Genomic DNA, 11,993 nt, shown 5'->3' with positions numbered 1-11,993 from the left:
TTATTAGGAAAGAGTGTGTGCCAAAAAGGTCAAAAACCATTATGAAAAAAAAAGTTATGTTATGTGGGTTTCTGAATACTTGCGTTGTTTGTCCTTTGTTGAAATTTAACTTGAAAAGTCAGGGAGTGTCAAGAGATGTAAAACTAGCAGTTGTAGACTATTTGCCAGTTGACGACGTTGACATTATTGTCGGCAATGATTTAACTACATCCAGATATGTGAATCCTATTTTATTGAGGATCCAGAGCCTGAAAGGGTAGTAACTAGGTCAGGTTTAGATACAGATATAGACTAAGGTCATAATTTGTTCGAAGGTTCGAACGTGTGTGATGGAGGCGGTGAGGTTGATCTTAGCAAGTGCGGTGCTAAGACCGACTCCATCGATGTTGACAGTGTTAGCAAGATGATGATGTAGCTGTCTAAAGAAGTGACATAGACATAGTTGATGTAGTGGATTCAAGTAATAGTTACTGCAATGTTTCAGGCACTAGAATTTTAAACAGATATGAGCTAATTAAGTTACAGAGAGAGGAAGAGACACTGTCTCGAATTTCAGAAAGCGAGTTGGATGATGACTCCGATAATATTTGTAAGGACACATTTTATTTAAAAGACGAAATTTTGTGTAGTTATGTTTGCCCCAAGTCAGTTAGCAAAGAGAGTAGAGAAAATTACTTTCAGAATTTAGAAAATTACAAGGAGAATTTAAGGAAATCTTGGAAATTAGCAATAGAAAACAAGAGCAACAACCAAGGGGAAACTAAAAGAAGATATGATCTTAAGGCAAAGGAGAGAAATTTCCGTGTGGGAGATAAAGTCTTAGTATTAATTCAGAAAGAAGGTCCCTCATTATCTTATAAGTTCGAAGGTCCTTTTCCTATTTTAGGAAAAAGGGGCAATTTGAATTACTTATTAGATAGGCTTAGACGTAGAGCTAAGTGGCTGAACATAAACTTGCTAAAGAAATACAACGAACGCCCAATGCCAGTAATATCTGTGTTGCAGCGAAATTAGTTTTGAGAAAAATTCTGATTTACATGAGAATTTCAAGTTATTTAACTCTAGTCTAGAAGACTGTTGGTGTTTTGATTGATTTGATTTGTCAGTTAAAGTAAGCGAAGAAGTAATGTTAGTTTTATTTGTAAGTTTGTGAATAAACCCTTTGTGTTTTTTCGAGAGTTTCTTTTTATATTTAATTCCCATGTTTCAATGTTAGTTGATGTTATATAGATTTATTTTACTTATTCAAAGAGCCTGTAACTATTTTTAGATCGTAATAGAATTCAAGGCATCACTCCTGAGTTGTGTGATATAGTGATTAAAAGGACAATAGAACATATATTTTCGAGATATCTTAATATTTGAATTTTCTCTTTCCTGCTTTGCATCAGAAATTGTGATTTAACTACTACCATGATAGGCTGAGGAGCTGATATGGATGACTTTTGCTGGAACACTTTGAACGAGAGCCTCACTGATATTAAAGTATTTCTTGCTCGTTAAGAGCCCATCTACCTTGAGTAATTTACCGGGACCAAAGGCCCGCATACAACGCTACATAGCTTTGATAATTCGGGCACTTAATCACTGTAAATAGAGACTTTATCATATAGATTTAAGCCTATTTGAATCAAGATTGAGAAAACATTTTGCATGAAATTGGTAAGTCAGATTGGTCTCCAGGCAGTGAAATGTCTCAAAATAAAGTAACTGACAACTATTTAACTATTTATAACTTATAGTCAGGGTATTAACATGGGGAATAATTTGGTGCCCATGCCATCTGAAAATGTATTTTCCCAAGAATTTACAGGAGATTACATTTTGGGAAAATAGGTACATAGTTTCATGACAAAATTTTGGAGAATTTTGTCGTTCAGAGACTAAAAAGGTTTGTTTTTTTATATGATTTTTCAATAAAGCAAATTTCTGATAGTTTTTGCTAAAATGTAATAGCGTCCTCATTTATATCAATATAACTATTCTTTATACGAAATTATAAACTTAGATTGTGTTCAAAGTGCTATGAAATCATTAGTATCTATTGTATCCATCACTTATTATCTATTGTGCTGGGTTGATACCTCAATTTCGTTACTTATCAATCTTCCAACAAAGAGAGCTACTTTAATCTACTGCTGCCATCTTTTGCAAATCAACTAATAATGAATACTATTAGAAATATTTGCTAAAACACTAAGGGTTGTCAAATAATATTACATAATATCTTATCCTTAGATGTAAGGATTCCAGAAAACCTCAAATCAATCAATCAATATCTTACAGGCTATATCAAGAATACTCATTTAACCTATCTCCACACCATCTAAAACTGAAAGTACTTCTTTATTTCCACAGTGTCATACTTTCCGGGGCAAGTGGTGGTGAAGAGGAGACGGCCCCCCACCCCCGCACCCTGGAGAATGTCTACCTGGTCCCACCTACGAAAAAGTAGTAATTGATATATATATATATATATATATATATATATATATATATATATATATGTGTGTGTGTGTGTGTGTGTGTGTGTGTGTGTGTTGGAGCGAGTGTTTTGTATTTGCCGTGAATAATTGAGAGGTTAAATGATAGTAAAGAGTTGAAATATAGCAACTCTATTTGTACATTTTTCATGGTTTTTCAATCACAGACAGCCCTTTACTGTCTTTGACTCGCTAAGGCTGGAAAATGCTCCACCCATTTGATATTAGTATTAAAAAGAGCAACACATCTGTTTTGTCTTGGGAACACTAGAGATATCTGCCAATTGCCCTGCTTACGCTGCAGAAAGTTTTATTTCGGGAAAAGAGGACACTTTGCTAATCATTGCTCTGGGAGCAAGAGTCGTGTGCTTAGTAAGGGTGCGTCAGAGGGTAAGACTGGCATCATTGGTGCAAGCAGAATAAGCAGCTGGTAAGAAAACATGCCGAAAGAGAAGTTAGCGGATGGAAGGTCTGAGCCATTAAGTGTTGGCGCTGGGTCGTGCTAACTAACGGCCGTGGATGTTATGGTCTCGAGTGGTAAAAATAATAAAAGTTGTAAATTAGAAGCTGTAGCAGTTACTAGAAATGAAGTATGTATTGTTTGGTCAATCCATGCAAGGAACCTGGGGATCGATGTAAAAAACTAAATAAAGCAAAAGAAAAACTACAACACATAGCAGAAGGTATAAAAAGTGTAATGGGGGTATAATCAGGTTAACATCAAAGGTATCAACATGTCAAAAGATGAGCGTATGTATTTTCCCAACGGGACACGGAAGTTTATTCTGTCATTAAGTCAGGACAGTTTTTAGGGCTGGTAGATCCATATTTCACAAAATACACCACTTTCATCAAAATTGTTGGCATGGGGGGGGGGGGGGGGGGGCAATGAGAGACGCAAAAAAAAAACTGCCATACTCTCCTACATAGGAGAATGTCCCCTTTTTTCAAGTAATGGCTGTTTGAATATCTCTCGGGTACAACATTCAATGGGAATAGACGACCCTTTCCCATAACTAGTGGCAAATCCCACCACACACACCTGCCACCAGGTGCGGTGCCGCACGCTTACCACACATCATTTACTGTCCCTATACATTAGGAGAAAGAGGTCAAGAAGCATATAAAGGAGGATTTGTTAGTAGCTATCTTGTAACCAGTGCCTGCATGAGGGTGGTAGCCAAAAAGGATGGCACTCCGTGGATGACTGCTGATTTAAAAAAAAACTCAATGCATGCGGTAAAAGGGAAACTCATCATAAGTTTGCACAGTTTGATATGGTGTCAATTGTCTCGGGGCATACTTTTAAAACTACGGTCGATGCACTCTGGGGATTCCGTCAGGTAGTGTTGGACGATGAAAGTTAAAAACCTTCGACTTTTATAACCGCTTGTATCAGTATTGTCGCATAACCATGGGGCACTGCACTGACCCAGACGCCTAGACTCAAGGATTTGGTAATGATTGTGGATATACTTAGGATATTGAAATGTATTGACGATATATTAGGTAATGATTGTGGATATACTTAGGATATTGAAATGTATTGACGATATATTATTGTGTTATTCTAGTAGAGAAGGATTGATTAAGCAAACGGTACTTTTGATTTGTTGTTAGCGTATGAGATGAATGGTGTAACTCTGAACGCACCTAAATTCCAGTTTGGTGAGAGGGCCGTGAATTTTGTGGGATATGATGTTAGGTAGGACGAATATCTGCCTTCAGAGGACAAACTGGCTGCTATAAAGAAGTTCGTTCCTGGTGCCTGTTCAACCTACCAAATCTGATATTCGGTCATGGTCTTGGCTGGTCAATCAATTGGCTCCCTTCATTGCAACGGCCCCTATCGTGGCACCATTTTGAGAATTAATAAAAAAAAGGGGCAGGTAAAAAGGTGTATTGGGGAGAAATTTTGATATCTAAATGTGAATATGCCAAAAATGATGTGTGTAGGTTAATATCTGAGGGTTTGCATTGTTATGACAAAACGAGACCAACAATTGTTATGACTGACTGGAGTAAAGAGTGAATGGGCTTTGTCGTATTATAGCAATATCATTCTTGCTTATATACTGATGTACGTTTATGTTGTCAGTGGGGTTGGAATCTAGCATTGTAGGGCAGCAGGCCCCTTTCAAAAATGAATTGATCTACGCCCCTATCGAGGGGGAGGTGGTGGCTGTGGTCTGGTCTCTGAAAAAAGCTTGTCTTTCTTTGCTGGGTTGTCCTAACCTACTTCTGGTAACTAATCATCGCCCATCAATTGAGTTGTCTGGTGATTGGGAGCTGAAGCATATTGAGACTGCAAAATAGTTCCGCTTAAAAAAAAAAAAAAAAAAAAAAAAAAAAAAAAAAAAAAAAAAAAAAAAAAAAAAACACTTTAGTAATATAAATTCACAGTCAAATACATGGCAGGTAAAATAAATACTGTCTACTCTGGCTGGGACATCAACAGTTACCTAGTTCTAAGGAGCAGTCGAATCAAAATCCTTATTTGTCTAGTCAGAAACAATCAAGTCCACATTCGGAAAAAAAAAAAAAAAAAAAAAAAAAAAAAGCTCTTCCTTTGAAGGAGGAATTGCGGCCTGAAAAGAAAAAGAAACTTACGGACACTCCTAGCTAACTATACTATCGCACTGTAATCAATGATGCGATTATAAACTATTTTATTTGCAGTCACGACAAATATAGATACATAAAACTGTACTTACGGGTAAAAAAGAAAAAAAGAAACTTCCAAAGCTGGTTGGAAATAATTACAAAGTTAGATAACTAATACAGCTTTCACAACACACTGACTCTAGCTGCAGTCAATCAAAAAAAGCATTTGCCCAAGACAACCTCAATTCTATCAACAGTCTTTGTCGCTACAAACAATCATTACATTAACTAACTCCTCTCTCTCTCTCTCTCTCTCTCTCTCTCTCTCTCTCTCTCTCTCTCTCTCTCTCTCTCTCTCTCTCTCTATGATTTTACAAAAAACTGATACAATAAAGAATAAAATAGAAATCTCTCCTCTGCAACCCAAGTTGGAGAAGCAGGATGCTGTAAGTCCCAGGGCTCCAATAGAGAAGAATATTCAAGTGAGGAAAAGAAACCAATAAACCAAAAGGGAAGTAATAAACAAAGAAAATCAAATATTTTAAGAACAGTAACAATTTTGAATTAGATCTTTCATATATAAATGCTCAAAAGAAAGAGGAAAAAAGTAAGAAGGAACTACGTTCCCTTGTGTACCCTAAAGTAAGAGAAATCTAAGACAGTGGAACATCATGGTACAGTGGCTATGATACCATCCAGGAATAGAGGAAAATGGTGTCCTTCTCCCAGAAGAGCTGCTGACCGTAGCTAAAGAGTCATTTTTACCCTTACCAAGAGGAAATTAACCACTGAATAATTACACTCCAAAAGTTAACCCTTGAGCGAAGAAGAATTATTTGTTAACGTCAGTGTTGTCTGATGTATGAGGGCAGAGGAAGATATAGAAAGAATAGGTCAGACTATTTAGTATATGTGTAGGCAAAGACAAAATGAATCGTATTCAGAGAGAAGGATCTAATGTAGTTTAGTCAAAAGACCCAATAACTCTCTAGAGGTAGTAACTTAATGAGTGACTGGTGCCCTGGCCAACATAATACCTATAATATCTTCTTCAAGATATTATATTGTATTAATGACGCATAAACTTCAGGGCATCCACGCACGAGTAGTGGTAAGACAAGACTGTCTTCTAACTCGGTCACCCGTCCTATATATTGGTATCTTTTTACTCTACAGAATTCGGGAGCGTACAGGATTAACATTAGGCAACAGACCGCCACGCCAGGGTTCCACTCTCGAATCTTCCTGTAGGACTCACGCCCATCAGACGACTGGTGTCGAAGCAGTTATGAGAAATATCTAGAAATTCTTTGTTCTATAATACGATGAGGATTTCGAATTGCAGTATTATTATTTTACCCAGATATTCAATAGAAAAAGACAAACCTTTTTCATAAGTCTTGTAACACAATATACATAAATTTAATGTACATGTATCAAATCCTACGGCCTATCAAAAAGTTTGAGATCATTACCAATGGATTTTCACAAATACAAAATTATTCTAGTAGACACGATTACAAATATAATAATTTCATTACAATCAACACAAAATACAATTTAGTAATACTAAATCCAAGTGAAAATTGTAAATAAACACAGTCTATGAACAATCATAAATTAACATCAATAAAATCATTGTAAAGAAAAGTAAAAGGTTTCTTCTTATCAGGTATCAAAATTCACAAATACTAATCTACCTATGCCTCCCATCAGCCAGGATTTATCATCATCTTCCAAGACATGACTAAATAATACGTCAAATGGAAAGATGGACTTCAGTGAGACTTTAGGATAAGTTTCATTGGACTTTTCAACAACTTCACACACAGGTAAAGATAAAAGTTACAGATGATAATATCCTATCATGCAAATTTATACAAGACGGTGTACCATTTTACCAAGTCTGACTGAAATAGTATCAACAGTGTATGAATAGTTGCTAAGTGGGATACATCTTTCTCTCTGTTGACAGTATAAGCAGACCATTACATGACCTCCCTAATTATAGTGATTTTAGTGAAGTAATATGACCAATTTGATGAATCTAATATGGAAGTACGTCTCATGAAGTGACTGTGATGATTATGACAGTGATACACAGAGTAGTGTGTCAGATTTGTGCTTCAAATTAGCATTTGAGATATAGGTAATTTGAAAGGACTCCTACGTTTGGATGTCTCAATTTTTGCGCATGCGCACTGGACAGATGATTACTTCATTTTATAGAGAAGATCTTTATGTTCAACCTAGAAGTGTGTAATACTATATCATACATATTGGATGTTGTAATTAATATTTAATTAAGGATTAAAGAAAATATTCACGAACTTAAGACAAAATAGGAGACCTGTTATTTCAAATAGGGTTTAATAATACAGAGAGAGATAGAACGAGTAGCTGACGAACTAAGCAAAGGCAAAATGTCTCTTGAAAATCCAACAAGAGGATTTTTACACACACTGAAAAAAAACTGACTTAAGAAACTACTGTTGCGAATTGGGTCTTAAAGGAATATGGAACTGCAATAAGGGAAAGCTAGTTGAACTTTTCTTTGAAAATTGTCGAAAAGAAGACGAGAGCTCTGCTGAACGTCCGGAAGAAGACCTGGACGAAACATTGCCCTGACTTCGAAAAGTGCTGACAGAAATTCAAGAAATTAAAGAAAGGCTTGCGATGAAGGAAATCGAAGTCGAAGATATATATGAGCAGTTAAGGATATCTAAAGAAAAGTTAATGCTGGCAAACGAGAATATTTTCAAACTAAAGGAGGAAGTTAAGATTTTGCAAGAGTTACCCTCCTTATTGGGGACTCAAACCTTCGATGCATCAGATCGAGTGACCTATAAACAGAGAGCAAAATTCGAACCATAAACGATGCAACCATAAATGCACTGACTAGCTGGATAAATCATCAACTCGATTGGGTTCCTGGAAATTGTATCATATATTGCGGAATCAAAGATATCATAAATAATTGATCGACAAGAAAAATTCTTGATAGTCTTGGTGTGGTAATCAGTGACTTGAGATCGAAGAAACAAGATATGAAGATCTATTTATGCAAGCTGGTGCCATCGACGAAAGACGATGATCTTCAGCCAAGAATAAATGAATTCAATGATGAATTGGAAAAATGGAGTGCTACGACTAACATTAAAGTTATTGGAGTGTTTGGCACATAACTGTGACTATTTTGAGCTGAATGACAGATGGCAGGAGATTAAGAGACAACAGAACTTGGTAAATTATGTTACTAATGAAATTGATGGTACAAGTGAAAAATATAATGAGGAATTTCCACCGTTATCACATAATGCTAGGCATAATATAAGTAAAATGAAGAGGACCCGATTTACTGCTAATGTTAGAAATGATAGAGATACTTTCCGTGGTAAAAAAAAAAAAATGTTAAAAGATTTCCTAATATGGTTAATCGTAATAATTACTCTTACCCGGAATATAGTGATCATGAAATACCTAGATAAAAATATTATGGTTGTTATAATTGTGGGGAAATGAATCATAGGCAATCTCAGCGTAGATATGACTTTAGATTAAAATGCGAAATTTGTCATTTAAACGGGCATGAAAAACGGCCATGCACTTATAGTTTGGAATGAATAATTGGCCATGAAGAGAGTGCCAGAGATGATAATGTAAGAGTAAAAACGAACTTCTTTCGTATAGATTACATGAATGTACAGTCTTTACTGAGTAAGAAAAAATTTTCTAAATGCTAATGATGTGGATATTTTGTGTTTAACCGAGACCTGGCTATTTTCAAATATTGCTGATTCGTTTATTGACTATCCAAATTATTCTGTATACAGGTGTGATAAAGGCAAGGGAGGAGGCTGTTGTATTTATGTAAAAGATGGTCTTTCTGTTAAAGTATGTGACTTGAATTTACTCAGGATAGATGGTATAGAAGAGCTATGGCTTTCCATACAAAATCGTAAGTTGCCTTCAGTTATTGTTGGATGTTTATATAGACACCCCCATGCCTCAAATACTACTTATGATCATATTTTAGAATGCTTAAGAACTGCTTGTTTAAAGAAAAAGCCCATATATGTACTAGGTGACCAAAATGATGACTTGTTGGTTAGCACAGCGAAAATAAACAACATAGTGAATGTAACAAAGCTTAGGCAGCTAATAGAAAAACCTGCACGAATTACTCCTACCTCATCGACTTTATTAGATGTTTTAATTACGAATAAGCATGACAGTGTCTATAACATTGAAGTCAATCCCAGTCTAGTTGTAGACCATGAACACATTTCCTTTATAGTTGATATTGAGAAACCAAAACGCAAACCAGTAATCATAACCTCCAGAAGTTTGAGAAATTATTCCTAGGAATGGTTGAACAATATGTTATTAGAACAAACTCCTATTTTAAATCAAATTCTTAGTACGGACGACGTAAATATACAGATTATAATTTTTAATGATACATTCAATTATTGTTTAGATATATATATATGTGCCCCTGTTACCACTAAAGAAATAAAGCGACCAAGTGCTCCTTGGATTAAAGTTGAGTTAAAATTAAAAATAGTTGAGAGAGATGCAGCTCAGAAGAGACTAAAAGAAGATAGGTAAAATGAAAATCTAAACACTGAATATAAAGAAAAGAAGAAAGAAGTAAGCGCCAATATACGGGTGGCTAGAGCTTTGTACTTTAAAGATGAAGTCAGGAAAAGTAAATCCATGAAAGACACTTGGAGAATAATAAATACTATGGTACCTAATAGAAGAAATGTTAAAGTCGAATTTGACAATCCAGAAACTAAAGCAGACTAGTTTAACAATTTTTTGCCAATGTAGGAAGGAATACATATAAGAAAACACAAGAAATTCTCTGTAAATATAACATACTAAACCTGCAAACTACCCAAATAGAGGTCGACAATACTATTTACTTATTCAGACCACAGCCTATGACCGTGGAAAAAGTAATATTAACGATTAAAAATTTGAGCAACAGTAATGCGTTTGGAGTAGATGGCATTCCCACTCGTTTTTTAAAGGATTCCCTTTTAATTATTGCTTTTTATGTTACGATCATTATCAATACGTCCATAGTAACTGGTGTGTACCCATCTGTTTGGAAACATCCTTTAGTTAACCCCTTTAATAAAAACGGAGATAAAGATGACCCAGGCCATTTTAGACCCGTTTCTATCTTACCAGTCCTGTCTAAAGTTATAAAAAAAAATCGTAGCTGAACAGCTTATGGAACATCTCGAAGAAAACAAACTGTTATCTAATACACAGCATGGTTTTCGTAGAGGCTTATCCACAGAGACTGCGCTCATGAAGTTGATAGATGAAATATATAAGAATATTGACAATAAGAATATTTCCCTGTTAATTTCATGTGATCTTTCAAAAGCTTTTGATAGCGTGAACCATATAGAGTTGTTGAAAGCATGCAAAGAACACCATATTGATACTTTTTGGTTGGGTGATTACTTGCAAGATCGTTCTCAAGCTGTTAGACTAGGCGATGTCAAGTCGAGGTTAGAGAAAGTTGAATATGGTGTACCTCAAGGGTCGGTGCTGGGCCTAATGTTATTTTTGATATACGTTAATGATATGGCTAAAATTATAAAGGACTGCTTTTTAATTCAGTATGCGGACGACTCCCAAGTTATGCTCTCTGATTCGCTAGAAAACTTGGAGGAGTTAATTGAAAAGGCAGAATTTATTTTATTAGAAATAAAAAAAATACTTCTTAAGGAAAGGATTGCTAATGAATGCCAGTAAAACGCAATGCATGTTTACAGGTACTTCACAATACATGAGCAAGATTGATAGTAATATAACAATTAGATTCGATGGTGAAGAGGTAAAGCCTAGCAATTACGTAAAGAATCTAGGTTTGTATATGGACAAATGTATGACATTTAATCATGACATTGATGAAATAAGTAGAAAAGTGAGCGGTATCTTGATGTATAATAATAGAATAAAAGATCATTTTGATAATTCGACTAGAATAATAATAGTTCAAAGCCTAGCGTTAAGTATAGTAAGTTATTGTATTAAAATCTGGGAAGGGACTAACGACGTATACTTAGAAAAAGCCTAGAAACTTGTAAATTTTGCTGCTCGGGTCGCGGTAGGGGGTGGGGGGGGGGGGGTTAGAAAATATGATCACATCACCCCAGTCCTCAAACAACTACAATGGTTAAAATTAAGAAATAAATACATCTATGAAATTTGTGTTTTTGTTTTTAAAGTTTTAAAAAAGGAATACCCAAGCTGGGTATTTGATTTTTCAAATATCGGTAATTGCAGGGATGCCTCAACTAGGCAAAATAATAACTTATATGTACAAAGATACCGAACTGACTTCGGATCACGCTCTATGGCAATAAGGAGCCCATCAGCCTGGAACAAGCTACCTCCAAATCTTAGAGATTGTTCAAGTGCTAACGTTTTTAAACAGAAACTTGAAGATTATCTTTTAAACAAACACTGTGAATAAGATGGATTTATTTTTTTCTATTTATTTTTATCACCGATGTTTTATGAGTTTTTAATTTTATGAAATTTTATGTTCATCTGATTGAAGTCGCTATTTTCCTTAATTTATGAATGATACTAATTTATTGAAAATTTTAATCTGAAAGAGCAAATTACACCCTCTCAGTGTGTATAGGTTTTTAAAGTAATACTATCTTATATTTTTATGTATTATGTATCTTTTATGTAAAGCTATCCATTAGCAATGGAACTTATATATAACTTATTGTTTTAATATATAGTTTTTTGTTTTAATAAATCAATAACCATTGTAATGATGGAAATAAAAATTTTGACTTTGACTTTGACTTTGGTGGGCAGACAGACAAACAGCTTTCCAAAGTCAGGATGGACTGAAATGTCCGG

This window comes from Palaemon carinicauda, chromosome 34 (assembly GCF_036898095.1).
Source record: "Palaemon carinicauda isolate YSFRI2023 chromosome 34, ASM3689809v2, whole genome shotgun sequence".
Classification (NCBI taxonomy): Eukaryota; Metazoa; Arthropoda; class Malacostraca; order Decapoda; family Palaemonidae; genus Palaemon; species Palaemon carinicauda.
This window is presented reverse-complemented; position numbering follows the sequence as displayed.